The sequence below is a fragment of the Sceloporus occidentalis genome, unplaced genomic scaffold, assembly GCF_023333645.1.
Source record: "Sceloporus occidentalis isolate IW3139 unplaced genomic scaffold, rSceOcc1.0.p SCAF_5, whole genome shotgun sequence".
Lineage (NCBI taxonomy): Eukaryota > Metazoa > Chordata > Lepidosauria > Squamata > Phrynosomatidae > Sceloporus > Sceloporus occidentalis.
In genome coordinates this window covers 18,975,284-18,991,635 of record NW_028316985.1, presented here as the reverse complement: position 1 = coordinate 18,991,635, position 16,352 = coordinate 18,975,284, and the positions used below count along the sequence as shown (strand labels likewise).

The window sequence follows — 16,352 nt, the reverse complement described above, 5'->3', positions numbered from 1 at the left end:
TGTAAGTGTAACAATTTCAGGTTGGGGCAAGCAAACTGCACAAGGAGGAGTGAGAAGGAAAGGGGTTCTAGCCTGGGTCCAAAGCAAGGCTTGCTCCAGAGAGGTGCCTGTAGGGATGGGCAGAAAGTGTGTGTGTGTGTGTGTGTGTGTGTGTGTAAGTGTAACAATTCCAGGTTTGGAGAATCAGACTGTGCTGGAAGGATGAAATCCCAAGGTCCGAGGGGTCTGAGATGGGGGCAGCCAGGCTTTGAGTGTGGGGCCGGCAGAAAAGGTGTGTGTGTATGCGTTTGTGGTTTGTGTGTGTAATGAGTTCAGGTTGGGCCAAAAGGGCTGCACAGGGGAAGAGGGAGGATGGAAAGGGTCTATCTAGCCAGGTCCAAAGGGGTCTGGGATGGGGGCAGCCAGGCTTGCCTTTGAGTGTGGGGCTGGCAGGAGAAGTGTGTGTGTGTGTGTGTGTGTGTGTGTATGGGGGGGAGGGAGGGGGAGGCGTGGAGGAGGCGGGTCCGGGTCTGGGGCCCGGGATGGGACGGGATCGCTTGCCTGCCTGCCTGCCTCCCTCCGCGGCCACTCCTCCCTCCTGCAGCCTCCAAAAGGGTCCGGTGCAAACACAGCGAGTGCTGTCTCGAGCCATTCGGGATCTACCTTGGGATCGACCCGAAGCCCCTGGAGGACCGGCTCCGGAGCAAAGAGGCAGGGGCTTCTTCTTCCAGGCTGCTTTTGTCCGGCCAAGAGGGAGTCAGGGCTCCCAGGACTCCGGGGGAAGGAAGGACTAAGCCTCGGGGTCTGCGCTCAGCTTCCATCCAAGGAGGATCACCTGCAAAGAAAGAAAGAAAGAAAGAAAGAAAGAAAGAGAAGCAGGGAGCCAGGTAAGGGACCCTTCTGGGAAGGTGTTATTTTTTGGGGGGATGAAGAGTTTGGGGATTCTGGAGGGAAAAGAGCTCGGGGACCTGAGGAACATAAAACCCAGGCATCCACACTGGAGACATAACCCGGTTTGACACCGCTTTAACTCTTTGCCTGGCTCAAGGGTATGGAATTCTGGGAGTTGGAGTTTGTTGTAGTCCGCTCTGGACCCCACAACAAACTCCAACTCCCAGAATCCCATAGACTTGAGCCAGGCACAGAGTTAAAGCGGTACCAAACCGAGATGCATTCTTCTTTTTTGGTCCTGCTCCACAGGGAGGATGTTTTGTTTTTTTTTGGGGGGGGGGATTCCTCCCGGACAGAAGGCGGGGAATGGAGGGCTGGTCCGGGGAAAGGAGGACGAGTCTGGTCCTTTCTGGGGAGGAAGGCCAGCGCGCCCCTGGCGTCGCCATTTCTGGGGGAAAAGCTTCCTGAGGAGAAGGAGAACAAGCCCCTTCCATTCTTTCCACCCTTCATGGGTTCTCCTCCTCCTCCTCCTCCTCCTCCTTCTTGCCCATGGTGACCCGTTTGTTTGGTCCTCTTCTGAGGCTGAGAGAGTGTGATTTGCCCAAGGTGCATCTCCATGTTGTTGTTGTGTCCCTTCTCAAGTCGTTTCTGACTTAGGGCGACCCTAAGGCGACCTTATCCTGGGGTTTTCTTTGCAAGATTTATTCAGAGGAGGTTTGGCCATCCTCTGAGGCTGAGAGAGTGTGACTTGCCCAAGTTGCATCTTTTTCTTGTTGTTTTGTCCTTCTATTCATTTCTGACTTTTGGCCACCCGAAAGTGACCTTATCCTGGTGTTTTTAAAAAAAGAGTTATTCAGGGGAGGTTTGCCTTGGCCATCCTCCGCGGCTGAGAGAGTGTGACTACACAAGATGCATCTTGTTGTTGCTGTGTCCCTTCAAGCTGTATCTGACTTAGGGCGACTGTAACGTGGTGAACTATCATTTCTTGGCAAGATTTATTCAAACAGGGACGTAGCTAGGATTTTAGGAAGGGGGGGTCCAGACTAAGTGCCACCATTATAATGGGGCTTGGGTGCGGCGGCGCAGCAGCACACACCATTCATTTTTCTAATGGAAGGGGGGGTCCGGACCCCAAGAACCCCCCCTTGGCTACGTCCCTGATTCAAAGGAGGTTCGCCTTGGCCATCCTCTGAGGCTGAAAGAGTGTGACTTGCCCATGGTGCATGTTGTTGTTGTTGTTGTTGTTGTATCCCTTCATGTCATGTCCGACTTAGGGCAACCGTAAGGCGGTGAACCATCCTGGGATTTTCTTGGTAAGATTTGTTCAAGGGAGCTTTGCCATTGCCCTCCTCTGTGGCTGAGAGTGTGTGACTTGCCCAAGGTCCCCCCCAGTGGTTTCGTGGAGACGTCCTCTTTTTCCAGGACACACCCTACATTCCTACCTTCAGTCTAGGAGGAACTGACAAAAGTCCTCTCATTTTGAGCACGACTAAGAAGCATGAATATATATATATGTTCTGTATATAGTTTTGAGCTTTTTGTGTTTGCTGTGCTTTGAGCTCTTCTTAGCTCACGTCCTCCATTTCTCTGGACTGACCTCCATTGTGCGGTGCCTTGTTGTCTTCCTGTGTGGTTAGGGTATGAGGGCTGTCATCCACAGGGCTAAAATCATTGGGTTTGACCCCACTTTAAGGGCCATGACTCCATGCTAGGTTTTCTTTTTGTTCTGGTGCCACAACAAACTGCAGTTCCCAGAATTCGATAGCATGGAGCCATGGCCCTTAAAGTGGAGTCAAACCGGATTATTTATGCCCTGTGGATGCAGCCCTGGTCACCCTGGTTCTTGCCACTTTCCCTGCTCCACAGGGAAGGAAAACACTTGTGGCCTTCATTGTAGCTGAGATGAACCGCTTCAACACAGCCCCAGCCAGGTGAGTTTGTGGCAGAAGTTGACAGACTCCCCTTAGCCACCTTTGTCCCCTTTGGCTTTTTAGTGGGCCTATTTCTGAGGAAAACGTTGTTCGGCTCCAGCCTCATCATGGTGTCTTCTTTGGATAGCAGCCAGGCCTTAGTTAGTTATGAGACCTGTGGATGTGTGGATGCGGAAGGAAGGCCTTGCAGATTGTATACTGGCTGTGAGAAAGTGCAACCCAGTCCTGGGGCTGGGAATGGAGGGGATGTTGGCTCGGGTGGCTGCCACATCTGTGTGGCTGCCTAGTGAGAAGAGATTGCAGGTTGGAGGCCAGGGTGACCGGGTGTCCTCACTGCAAAGGAGGCCAAGGCAAATGGAGGATCTTCCAGAAAAATGGAGGCTGTGACCAAAAAAAGGTACATAGAAATACAGTCAGCTCTCCATATCCACGGATTCTTTATCCACAGAGTGAACTACCCACGGCGTGAAAATCCACTCATCCCTCCACATTTGCGGTTTTGATTTATGCAGATTTGATTATTCACTGATTTTATCAATATTTTCTCTCTAGGAATATCCTCCAGCGCAACTCTATGGTCAACTATAACCAAAAGTTGCATAGAAGGACCTAGAGGTTTCTAGAGAGAGCACCCCCACTAGGCATTTGTAGCTCCTCCAGTGTAATTCTGTGGTCGATGTCTGGCAGATGTTGACCACAGAGTTGCACTGGAGGACCTAGAGATTGCTGGAGAAGTGTTCTCTCAGGTAAAAACATAGTGTTTTTGTTATTTGTGGTTTTTCCAGTTTCACAGGGGTCCTGTGCCCCTGTCTCCAGCGAAAGTGGCGGAATGAGTGTGTTCCAACAATATATAAATTCCAAAAAGAAAAACCTTGATTTTGCTCTTTTATATAAGGGGCTACCATTTTACTGTGCTATTGTATGTAATCTATGGATTTTGGTATCCACAGGGGGTCCTGGAACCAAACCCCAGTGGACTCCAAGGGCCCACTGTGTAAATTTATGCTTCTTAGTCATGCTCAAAATGGAGGACCTTTTGGAATTCCTCCTGGACAGAAGATTGAAATGTAGGGCACATCCTGGAAAAGGAGGACATCTGGTCACCCTGTTGGAGGAGACATCTAGTTTGCAGTCTGAAGAGCTTCCCCCTGTAAGGCTATAAACTTGGGAATAATTTCTGGAGAATAAGCCCACCCTGAACTGAGGGGGGCTCCATTGGGTGGAAGCAAACATTCAGGAGCACAGTTTTACGATTTGCAGTGTAAATCTGGATTCTATTAGTGTTTTGTAGGATCAACACAGGAAAAAAAAAGCAGAGAGGTAGGGCTTTCAAGATGCAAATCAAATTGGATTTGTATGGGTGGAAGATGTCCTTCCAGTCCCTTTTCCTCTTTATCTTCTGGAGCAACCTGAGCATCCTCCAAAATGAGCATTCTGGAGCAACCTGAACATGACTTTTAGAAAGAAATGACTTAAAAGAAAACTGAGGAGGGATGTGTGAAGGAGGATTCTTATGGAGACCATAAGGCAAACCTATGACCTCCCCTGTGCCCCACACAAGATTTGTTCAGAGGGGGTTGTCCATTGCTTTCCTTTGAGGCTGAGAGAATGTGGGTTACCCAAGGTCACCCATGGGGTTCTGTGGTGATTTGAACTTTGGCCTTGTGTGTCATAGTACTTTAGGTGTTGGACTATCACTCTGGAGATCAGGTTTGATTCCCAGCTCAGTCATGGAAGCCACTGGGTGACCTTCGGCAAGTTACATGCTCTCACCCTTAGGGCAAGGCCATGGCAAACCTTCCTCTGAATAATCTTGCCAAGAAAACCGCATGACAAGTTTGCCTTAGGGTCGCCATAAATCAGAAATGACTTAAAGGCACACAACAACAACTTCCAGAATCCTAGTCCGACACTAAAACTGCTATAGCATGCTGGCTCTTTTTTCCTGTTATCCTTTCCTCCGTGGAGGTACTTTGCCACCCTTACAGGTAAAGGATAGGTGGCACAAGACTGGCTCAAGATACTTTGCTAAAGAAGAGCAGCAAATGGTTCCTTCCCCTTAAGGTGCATAGTACCAGAAGCCTGTCAACCTGTTAAGTTCCTCTCTTCCTCCCTGGCAATAAAACAGTACAATAATTAAATAGCAATTTGCTTGACACCCCAGATCAGGTGGCTGAAGTAGTTGCCCCCTCAGGTCTGGGATTTTTCTCCCATCTACCCTTGGGGCTTTCTATTCTGATTCATAGATAAGTGTGCTTTTCCCTATCCTGGCTAATCCCTAAGCATTTGCCAGAACATGGAAAAGTTACTATTTATTGCAACTCTCATCATGGCCAGCAGCATACAGCTCCCAATAGCTATGCTGGTTGGAGGATTCTGAAAAATTAACTTGTCTGACACTCTAGCAGTTTCCAGGACTTCTACAGTCCTGATGATTTTGAGTGCCTGACCAGGACAGGGGCAGTTTCCAAACTCAAGGGAATGTGACTGCTTGTTTTGGATTCTTCGTGAATGTTTCTGGTCACATCAAAGCACCATGGAAGGGAAGAGCTTTTGAAACTCTGTTGCTAGTCCTCCAATCCCTTTAAATTTTACGAATTGGCATTGTGGCACAACAGCCCTAGAACTGATGCTTTCCACCAGCAGTTTATTAGTTTCTTGGGCCTGGGGGCTGTCTTTCCTAACTCTGCCAGTGAGGTCTGGAGAAATCTCTGGGTTATTTAATGTTTGGAAGAATGCTGTGAGAAAGGCATGGCAATGGGAAGTCCCTTGTGTCTCTACTAACCAAACGATAGGGCTTGGAAAAACACCACAGCCTGCAGCTTTGCAGAGATACTGCCAATAAGACAGTCAAATTGGACAAATTGAACCAGGCAGAGGCCACATTTGGCATCATCTCTCCAAACATAATCCTCTTGTTTAGGAACTTGAGCTGCACCTCAGGGGAGTAGTGCATGCTTTGCGTGCAAGAAGTTCCTCTTTCAGTCCCTGGCATCCCCTTTCAAAGGTTGTTGGGTAACGCAGCCAATAAAGTCTGCTGTGTGAGGCTTCAGAGACTTGCTGGCAGTTGGGGTACCCAGTCAATGGACCAATATTCTCACTTAATGTGAGACATGCATATATTTGCAACTACAAGAAGCCAGAGTGCTGGTATCCCAAGAGGTCAGGCGTGTGACACTGTTGCTGAAGTGTGACCTCTTCAGCCCCTCGTGAAGAGTGATCAGATTTCTTGGTGTCTGGGGAGGGGATGTAAAAGGAGCCCTTGGCAGTGTGAAAATCAGTACAGAAAACAGCCTCATGGTTAGGTGATTTGTAAACTTTCCCCCAGTACCATTTGAACTCCTTCTCCAGGCTATTGTGTCTGGCAGAGGAGGGAGAGTTTAATCAGAAAAACAAGAGGGAAAACAGAAAGCACACCCTTCCCAGGTACAACTGCCCCCCTTCTCATAGCAGCTCCTCTCTACCAGCAGCTGCTTTTAAGCTTTAAAAAGAGTTGTCAAGAAAATCCAAACACAGATCTCCTCCATTAAATATAGTTTGGCTTTAATACCTTATGTTGGAGGAATCTTTGGCGTGTATCAGACGGGGTCTTTGCAGCTCAGATCCGGCTTTTGCGGGTTGGCAGATTCGCATTCATGTGATAACGAGAATGTATTTTCATACCTGGTAGTTTTAAATGTGAGTCCCTTCCGCGGGACTTCCGAACTGAATCCTTACTGGCTCCTCATTTTGGCGCGTTTTGGCGAGTGCGCTAAATAAGTGGATTGACGCGATTCGCATTGGGGCTCTGTTCGATCTCACTGCAAATTGGTCTGGTGTGGAATCCCAATTTGCTTGTGCTCATGAACACCATCGCAAGACCCCCAAGGTTGCAAATCTCCCATGACGCCCTGCTGCAATTTGCCCCATGTACTTCCGGTGGCCCTTTTCGTTTTCAGGGCAACTGGGGCTCCATTAGAGCTCTGTCTGTGCTTCCCTCTCCTTCCTCACTGCAACTTCTTGGTCAGCAGGCTTTCTCCCTCCCTGCCTCTCTCTCTCTCTCTCTCTCTCTCTCTCTCTCTCTCTCACACACACACACATATATCCCTGGCAGCCAAATTCAAAGGGATCCTCCGTGTCAGAGCCCCATCCATTTCATTCACATGTACATCTATCCTCCTGTCAATCTCCTCATCTATCTCATATATACATACACACACAGAGACACACACACACACACATATCCCTGGCAGCCAAATTCAAAGGGATCTTCCGTGTCAGAGCCCCATCCATTTCATCCACATGTACATCTATCCTAAGGATGTATACAAATGTTTTTGAAATAGATGTGAAGGAAATGAAACATGAGGATGGAGAGAGAGATGGAACTCCCAGAATTCCATAGCCTCGAGCCAAGGACCGCACAACAAAGTCCAACTCCCATAATAGTAAAACTTTATTTTTAAAATAATAATAATAATAATAATAATAATTTAGGTTATTAGTTTGCTGAGGCACCAGAGCTCTCTGGCAGAGAAGGCACAATGTCTCTGGACACTACAGTTCCCAGAATTCCATAGCACTGAGCCAGGACAGTTACACTGGAGTTAAACTGGATAATCTCCCCAGTGTGGATGCAACCTAAGAGAAGGCAACTGAATGACAGGAGGATGGATGTGGATATATACAGATATGGCTCTTTAAGGGCTTTTGGACTTCATCTCCCAGAATCCTAGGCTATTGGCCAACATGGCTGAGGCTTCTGGGAGCTGAAGTCCAGGATCCTTTAAAGGGCACATTTTGGGGACCACTGGGATAGATGTTGATGTGGATGAATTGGATCGTGGCTCTGACACGGAGGACCCTTTGAATTTGGCTGCCAGGGATGGGAAACTAGAAGGGAGGAAGAAAAAAGGGGGAGCTGTCATTCTGGAGAGGCTAGCATTCACATGAAAGTGGAGCCAGGCTCCCTTCTTAGCCCTGGAGGTGCAAAGGTTTAGGATGCCTTCACGGCCCCACTGAGCATGTGCAAGGGTCCCAATTCGAATCGTTGAATCCCCCCTGGTATGCACCAGTGTGGAAATACAATTTGCACTCACTCCGCTTTGCCTGAATCCGCATCACGTGACTTCCTTCGATTCGATTCCCCCTCAGTTCAGAAGGGCAATGGAACAGCAACCAGGTATGAAAATACATTCTCGTTATAATGTGAATTCAAATCGCCCGATCCGCAGACGCCCCGGATCAGACCCTGTCTGATAAATGCCAAAGGTAGCTGTCTGTAACGTTGGCCAAATCTAAAATAGGTTACAAGAGCACAGCCATATTAGAGTAAATGGACTGCACTGGGATTTGATTGTAAATCAACTGATTTTGAGAGGTTGCTGTTATGTGCCTCCAGGTCAACTCTGACTTATGGTGACCCTCAGACAAGCCTATCACAGGGGTTTCTTGTTAAGATTTATTCAGAGGAGGTTTGCCATTGCCTTTCTCTCAGGCTGAGATGATGTGACTTACCAAAGGCCACTCAGTGGGTTTCCATGGCTGAGTGGGGATTCAGGCCCTGGTCTCCATAGTCCATACGCTCAAACCACTATGCACACTGGCTCTGCAAGTATATATACATTTCCCTTTCAGACTAATTAAAAATACATAGGTGCCAATCCCTGCTCTTTTATGTATGCAGTTGTGTTTTTCAGTGCATTGACTGACCTGTAAGTTTTGTGGTTAATGTGGGAATGCCACTAAAGGACACATTTGGGTTATGGTGCAGGTGCAACCAGTTTTCCTGAGTGTTCAAGAGCTATGAACAGGTCACTGCTTCCAATGAAGAGAATGCAATAATTTTAAGCTGTGTGATTCTTTGGACCTATGCTATATTCTGCTTAGGTTTCTGATTGGTGTAGAATAGATTCTTCTTTACCAGAGCTTACACCATAACAAACCCGTTGGGCTTAGCTGGGGTCATTCTACCACTTCAAGCTCCAAGTGGAATCTTAAAAGAATGCACCTTTATATAAAAATAGCTCCCAACACATAGAAAACAATCACATGAGGAGATGACAGAGCTGGAACCTATTGCCTTGAATCTTGTTTTTGGAGTTGTGTTGGTTATATGAAGAAACAGTCATCCATATAAGCCCAGGCTTCAGTCAAGTAGTACAGTCCAGACATAGCTTTACAACATTTGCAAGCTAAGTCTTTTTTCTTTTTTTAATGATGCCATAGTATTATTTGTCTTATATTAATAATTTTATAATTTGTTTTATTTATATACCGCTATTCCAAAGATCATAGCGGTGAACAGCAAGTAAGCTAATTAGCAAGTAAGCTAATTTGCCCCCAACAGTCTGGGTACTCATTTTAGCGACCTCGGAAGGATGCAAGCCTGAGTCGAGCTTGGGCCCTTTTGCTGGTCTTGAACTCGCAACCTTGTGGTTTCGAGTGAATGGCTGCAGTACAGGCATTTACCCACTGCGCCACCAGGGCTCCTATTCATGAAGTACCCCCTCCCCTCCCTAATTCAGTGTAAACATCTCCAAGTTCTCCTGGCTTACAACTTTTTTCACCCTCCATAATATAGATGATTGCCACTGTGTGATGATGAGAGAACTTTAAACACTTCTTTAGTAGTTAGGTAAAGGCTAGATTTAAAGGCCAGGAATTACAGAAAAAGAGTAAGCCTGGAAGTGGAGCCTTTTAGTTCCAGTGTAGTCTGTAGCAGGCAATAGGCCCAGATTATGTCTTCTGTGGCCATGGTGATCTTTATGTGTTTTATGGTGATTCCCTAAAGAGAGCTTCCATAACCTCCTTTGCCTGAGGAAATTATTGACTTACGATGTTCACCAACATCCTTCCCAAATGCCCACCCCATTTGCTGTTTACATGGATGTCCCAAATCCCTCTATCAGAGTAATATCTAGAGGTTTCTTTTGTGGATACTAAAAAGAACATACAAACTAAGGAACCTAGTTGTACATTGATGTGTTAGTTTCCTTATCCATTTTCCAGGTTATAAAATAACCTGTTAAATCACTCACACAGTGGCTTTTACCTCTGTGCAGTGGAATATACAGCAGTGATGTCTGGTCTTCTGACACTGTGTGTGTTTGGTACACTCATGCATTTTCCCTCTCAGTGTTGTATGGCAAAACGAAACTTCCTAGAAGGGCAGATGCTTGGCATCATGAATGTGTTTACCTTCTAGGTACTGGTCTAGATCCAATGATATGTCCCAACTAGAGTTAGACCTATTAAATCAATGGAAATTTTATATGTCAACACTTAGGTCAGGTCTAGTGATTCAATATATCTACTTTAGTTGGGACTAGCAATTGGATTTAGGCCTCTGTCTGTAGATTTTGATCCTGTACACAAGTGAGATCTCAGTTCTTTTATATTTTTCTTCATCAAAGCTAATAAACATCCACTGACATTTATTGTCTTTTGCCTGCACCATAATGTGATTGAAGAAGGTTGCCTAATTCTTGGAATGATACTTAGATTTAAAAATGTGATGATATGTATATATTATGTCTCTCTGGCACTAGGATTTGTCTTCCTTTATTTATTTTCAATTGTAGATTGGCTGCTTTTTGTAAGTTAAAATAGACATTGTGTGTGCATGTGTGTGTGAATATGTTCACAAATGCCCTTTTCTACTGATTTCCTATGCTTGTATTGATTCGTAGTCTTATGTAACAGAGCAGGGCAGGAAAATTTCAGGTGTTTAGGCTTGATGTTCTGCTCAGAAATGATATTTCATAATGGGATTGGATAGATACTTTGATGCTGACTTTGTAGAGGTGTTTATGCAGATCAAGCAAAGGCCCTTTAAAGAAATTAGGTGGCATTTTCCCCAAAGGGAAACAATGATGGGAAGAGGTTGCCTTTCTTCCTTTTCCTTCTCAAACTGGGGTGGGCAACTTCCAGAAGCCCGAAGAACCCTTTGGATCTTCTCTACCTCCCCCAATTATTTTGTCCCAAATGATCAATCATGCCCAAATTATATTCAATTCTGTTGGAATGCTACTATCTATTTTGAACTTTTTTCTGAGGGGCACAGGCCTGATTTAGGACATAATTTAAAACCAATTAATAAACAACCACAACTTGAGCTGTGTGCCTGTTGTCCCCCCCCCCCCCCCACTTTTCCAAGTTGAAATAATAACCAACTCGCCAGCCATTTGGTGGGCAAAGGGGAGCTGATTCTAGCCCCAGTGGCCTCTCTCTCAGTGGCTGTGTGAATTCCAACTGTGTGGATTTATCTCTGGCTGCCAGATTGGGTACAAGAACCATGAACATATGATTCCTATTCCATCCACATATATTCAAAGCTTGGAACTGATACCTTTTTGGATCACAGCCCTCAGAATCCCCAGCCAACATTGCCAGTGGCCATGATATACTTACTGTATTCGTTTATCTAAATATTTATCTCCCACCTTTCATCTAAAGATCTCAGGGTTGTGTACAATAAAGTGATTTAAATAATTTGAAACTATTTAAAATGTTAAAATAGTAAATGATAATTTACAGTTTGAAAATATAGCAAACCATATAACAATTTAACATTAGTCAGAACCATACACATGTACAGATTGGATAAAATCATTAAAAGCTAAAGGCTTTAGCAAAGAAAGGCCATGTTTTAACGTAGTGGTGAAATGAAGTACCAGTCAGATCTCTGAGCAGAAGGTGGCCTTTCCAACATCCTCTCAGATTGTTTTCCCTCACTGGTTTTTACCTCCAGTACACCATATGTAAGGTGTCTCCTCAAGTATTGAGGTCCCAAGCCATTGGGACTTTAAAAGTTATCACCAGGGCTTTGAATTTGGACTAGAGGTGGATTGGATGGGCAGTATGTCAGCTGGGGGATTCTGGGAGTCCAAAAGTGTTTCCAGACAATGGGGATATGTGTGTGTAAGGGTCCATGTGTAGCTCTTTTGTTGTTGTTAACTGCCTTCAAGCTGACCTTGACCCATGGTGACCATGTGAATGAGACAACTTCAAGACCCCCTGTTCTCAATCTCTCTGCTCAGGTTCTTCAGGTTCAGGCCTATGGCCTCCATGTTTGAGTCCAACCATCTGGAATGTCATTTTTCTCTTTCTACTGCCTTCTACCTTTCCTAGCAATATTGCCTTATTTTGATCACATTATGCTTTCTCATGATGTAGTCAAAAGTCTGACAGGCTCATCCTAGCTTCCAGAGAGAGTTCGGTCTTGATCTCTTCTAGGACCTATTTATTTGCCTTTTTGGGCCGGTTACAGACCGGCACTTTAGTGCGTGATGAGCACGCACTAGGGTTACAAAAGGGCGGTGCTTCCGCACCGCCCTAACCCTAGTGCGTACTCGTCACGCACTAAAGGGCGGCGGCCCTTCCATACGGCCGCCGCCATGAGGACGTCACGGCCGCGCCGCCTCTAGACGGGGCGGTGCGGACGTGACGTCCTTGCTCCGCACCAGGGCGCTTAGTGCGCCCTGAACACAGAGCAGGAAGGAGCTCCGTTTCGGAGCTCCTTCCAGGTTTAGTCCGCTGGGCGCAGCCTTCAGACGGCTGCGCCCAGCGGACTAAAAGAGAAAGGGGCCAAGGGGCTTGAAGCCCCAGGGACACCCCTTTTCAGGCTGCGGGGAAGCGGCGTTTTGCTGCTTCCCCGCAGCCTGAAAAGCAGCAGATCAGGGCCTCAGCGGCTGCCGTTCTATAACCCGCCTTGGTCATGCGCTGTATCCTCAGCATTCTTCTCCAGCATCACATCTCAAATGTGATGATTTTCTTTCTATTGGCTTTCTTCACTGTCCAGCTCTCACAGCTGCACATGGTGATGGGGAATGCAACAGCTTGGATGATCTTAACCAGTGTTATATCTTTGCACTTTAGGATCTTGTCTAGTTCCTTCACAGCTGTCTCTTATCCAGACTGGGGGAAATCATTCTGTAACCCATTTCCAGTGACCAAACCAAATTTTGCTTTGGGACATTACAGCCTGTGAGGCTGCCAACAACCCATGAAATTATCATCCAAATGTTTGTATAGGTTTTTCATATGAACAGCCTGCAAAGATCTCCTCTATGTGTCAGATAACCCATGTGGTTCATGTCATGCTTTGGTATAAAGTTGCCAAATAGCTGAATGGCAAGGAGAGTGGGAAAGAGAAAGTAAAGCTGTGCCTGCAGAAATTGAAAAATTCAGTACTAAAAGAATTAATGCATTTTAAAAAAAAAACCCTCATACATGGAACATATGCATAAATGTGCCAGTGATTAATGAAAGCAGGTTTTCATTTATTCTGTCGAAGAAATTGAAATAGTATATAAAGAAGGAAACTTTGTGAGATCCAAGTGCCAGTTCAGAGTAGGAGGCAGAATTGGACAGGCAAACTGGCTTTACTCCAGCCCCAGATTTCCTGCATTCCCAGGAACGTTCTCATGTTTCTGTCCCCAAGGTTATTGGAAAAAGACCACTCTATTAGAAAGGAGTTAGAAAGGAGTGCCTTCCTCATTCATCTGGTAGACGTAATACTATATAACACATCTCGTTTGGCAGTCTTCATACTTGCTCCATGCTACTATTTGATTATATGAATCCTTAATTACAATGCAGTGCAGTAAAGATTTTGCATACTGCTTCACATTTTTGATACTTCTTCCACCACACATGGGTTTTTAGAATATTCAAAGATAATTTCCTGTCCATAGTGATGTCAACTGTCAGTGTGGTAACAAGTAGAATTTCCCAGAGCAGAATTTATGCTCCAGTATTAGCCTAAGTTGGGGCTTTTTTTATACAAATAAAGGGGAAAAAAACAAATGTTTGTCCTGTGACAAAAAATGGCATATCACATACATTTGTTTTATCTTTATGTATATGGTGTTTTTATGTTATGCATCTGCATTGCAGAATTAATATAGTTTGATACCACTTTATGGCTCAGTACTATTGCATTCTAGGATTTGTAATTTGTAGTTTGTAAGTAAGACATATTCACAGCAATTGAAAGAGCTCTGCTGCCACAACAAACTACAAATCCCAGGATTCCACAGGATGGAGCCATAACAGTTAAAGTGGTGTCAAACTGCATTAATTCTGCAGTGTGACAGTATCCGGTGTGTCTTTTTATGTGCCTTTGTGATAGAGATACTATATTTTCCAAGTATCTGAGGAGTAAACAAGACCAGCCATTAGGCAGAGTGAGGCAAGTGTCTCAGCAAGCATGTAAGGGTGCAACACTGGCTGCTCCTTAGCTGATCTTTACTGTACAGCTGCCTGGCTGATCTCCCGTTGAAATGGAAGTGTCCTCCACTACCCCTGAGGGCAGTAGGCTAGCTTACAAGCACAGGTAGGTCACATTTTACACACAGCTCTGTTGCTCTTCCCCAGCAATGGTACAACTGTTGCATTCCAGATGCATACCCTCCAACTGTCCTGATCTGTCAGGGACAGTTCCAATTAATAATAATAATAATGATGATGATGATGATGATGATGAAATATTTATTTATATCCTGCCTCTTCCGATTGAGAATTAATCTTCTATCACTCTACTTTTTCAACTGCTGTTAAAATATCCCAGTTTCTCTCTCTTCTTCCCATTTCCCCCTTTGTTCTCAGTGTATTTCACTTACTGAAAATCAAGTGCAAAGTGCAAAAGAAGTTTGCACACAGTTAACTCAACAGAAGGAAGAGGACACAGGCAGAATATTGGCCTTCCCAGTAGGATCAGGTAAAAGCAAACTGCTCAAGCCTCTCCTAGCCTGTGTGTTATTTCCAATTAATAACTTTTGCCATCTTGCCCACGCTCTGATGTTGCCTGTCTACATGTGTTCCAGTTTTCAACTGTGACAGTAGTTCTGTAGTAGAACAGATGGAAAAAGTTCTGGATTCAATCTCTCCCTTCCAGGGGATCTCAGTAGCAAGGTTGGGAATTATCCCTTTCTCATAATAAGACAAATGGAACCAGGTGTCTGTGACCTATATTTATGGAATGTCATCCTTCTACTCATATCATTCTTCAGAGAGTTTTTATGCTGCCAACACTTATTGTCTGAATGTCCACAGCAGATGAGCATTAGGGTGTTTAGTTACCACTAAAGAGGACTATCAAAGTCTTCTGCATTGAGCTATAGCATGCCATTTATTATTTTGTCCTGTGCCAAATGAGCTATAGCATGCCATTTGCTCCCAGATAGTAAAAAAGTGGAAATCATGTCCAGTTGGAGTCAGGGAGATCAGCTGCTGTGAGAGAATCATGTCTTCCTCATGTATGAGCGAAGGATCAGAGCTTGGCAACAGAACATAAGCATCATCCAGAGATGGCGAAGGTGAAGCCATCCCGCCTGGAGGGAGTGAAATGGCAGGCCCAACGCCATCGGGCCTATCCTTAAGATATAGAGCCTTCCCTCCAGTCCATCTGCCTTGGTCCAGGCCTCCGAGGGAAAGATGAACTCCAGAACCTGAACCCCTTCCCCACAACCATTCCCTTCTCCTTTTATGTTTTGTCTTCTTAGATTGTAAGCCTGAGGGCAGGGAACCGTCTAATCAAAAGATTGTATGTACAGTGCTGTGTAAATTTACAGCGCTATATAAATAAAGCTTAATAATAATAATAATAATAATAATAATAATTAATTCACATGCAGAAGGTCCTAGGTTTGGTCCTTGGCATCTCTAGTTTCAAAGATCAAGTAGTAGGTGAGGGAAAAGAACTCTGCTTGGAGACGCTGAAGAACCACTCTGTGTCCAAGTAGACAGTACTGTATGTAGTAGACAAAAAGACTGATCTGGTACAAGGCAGGTTCTTAATTGTCTCTGGTTATGTCTGATTATGCAATTCTTGTTCCATTTTAGTGCCTTAGTTACCACTTGTAGCAAATCCAAAATTTAGAATAGTGTAGATAATGAGATCATACGTTTCTTTGACTAGATGTTCCCAGGGAGATGTATAACAACTACTTGAGTCCTACATCTTTTGTTTCCATATCTTTGAATCATTGGAGGTTGTAGGTTCTATCTGGTCAGTGACTTCATTGCATCATTTCCCCTGCCCTTCATCTTGTTACCTGGCTAAGGCTAAGTAGTAACCAATCCTTCCTCCATGCATGTTTACCTTGCTAAATTTAAACTCCCCAGTCAGTCTTCTGTGTCCCTGGTTGACATGTGGTAAGCTTGAGTTGTGGTTCTGGCTGCTAAATGAAGCATTTCCTGACCTGTTTTGGGATAGCTCTGCTTGGCTGCTGCGCACACCTTTTCTTCAGCAGATGGAACTTAGATTTTGTTTCCCAACAGGATTTGGGGAAATCAGTTCTCCTACTCTTTTTTGGATTTTCCTTTAAACACATACACATAGTCACAACTTGACTGCAAAATAATGATTAAACAGCTCATTGGTCTGTTCTCTGCCTCCCGTTTGGTAGCTCTCTCTCTGAATAAAGATATACAGTGGGATCTGGAATCCTCCAGTGTTCAATTTTAGATCTATAGCAGCTTGTGATCCAAATATGATGGTTTCAAAAGAAACCTTGGGAAAATCCTCAAAGGCAGTAATGTCCTCTTTTCACAATCCACCACCAGTAG

At 45.0% G+C, this 16,352-nt stretch overlaps 1 protein-coding gene across 1 annotated transcript in view; it reads left to right on the top strand.

Annotated features, from left to right (window-relative positions):
• Positions 1-773: 773 nt before the first annotated feature.
• The window catches only part of LOC149311725 (protein Wnt-5b), a 143,516-nt gene continuing 127,937 nt past the window's right edge, over positions 774-16,352 (top strand). Inside the window, exon 1 of the mRNA XM_089527765.1 lies at positions 774-866. The gene's annotated coding sequence lies outside the window, so the exon portion shown is untranslated. The remainder of the gene's footprint in view (positions 867-16,352) is intronic.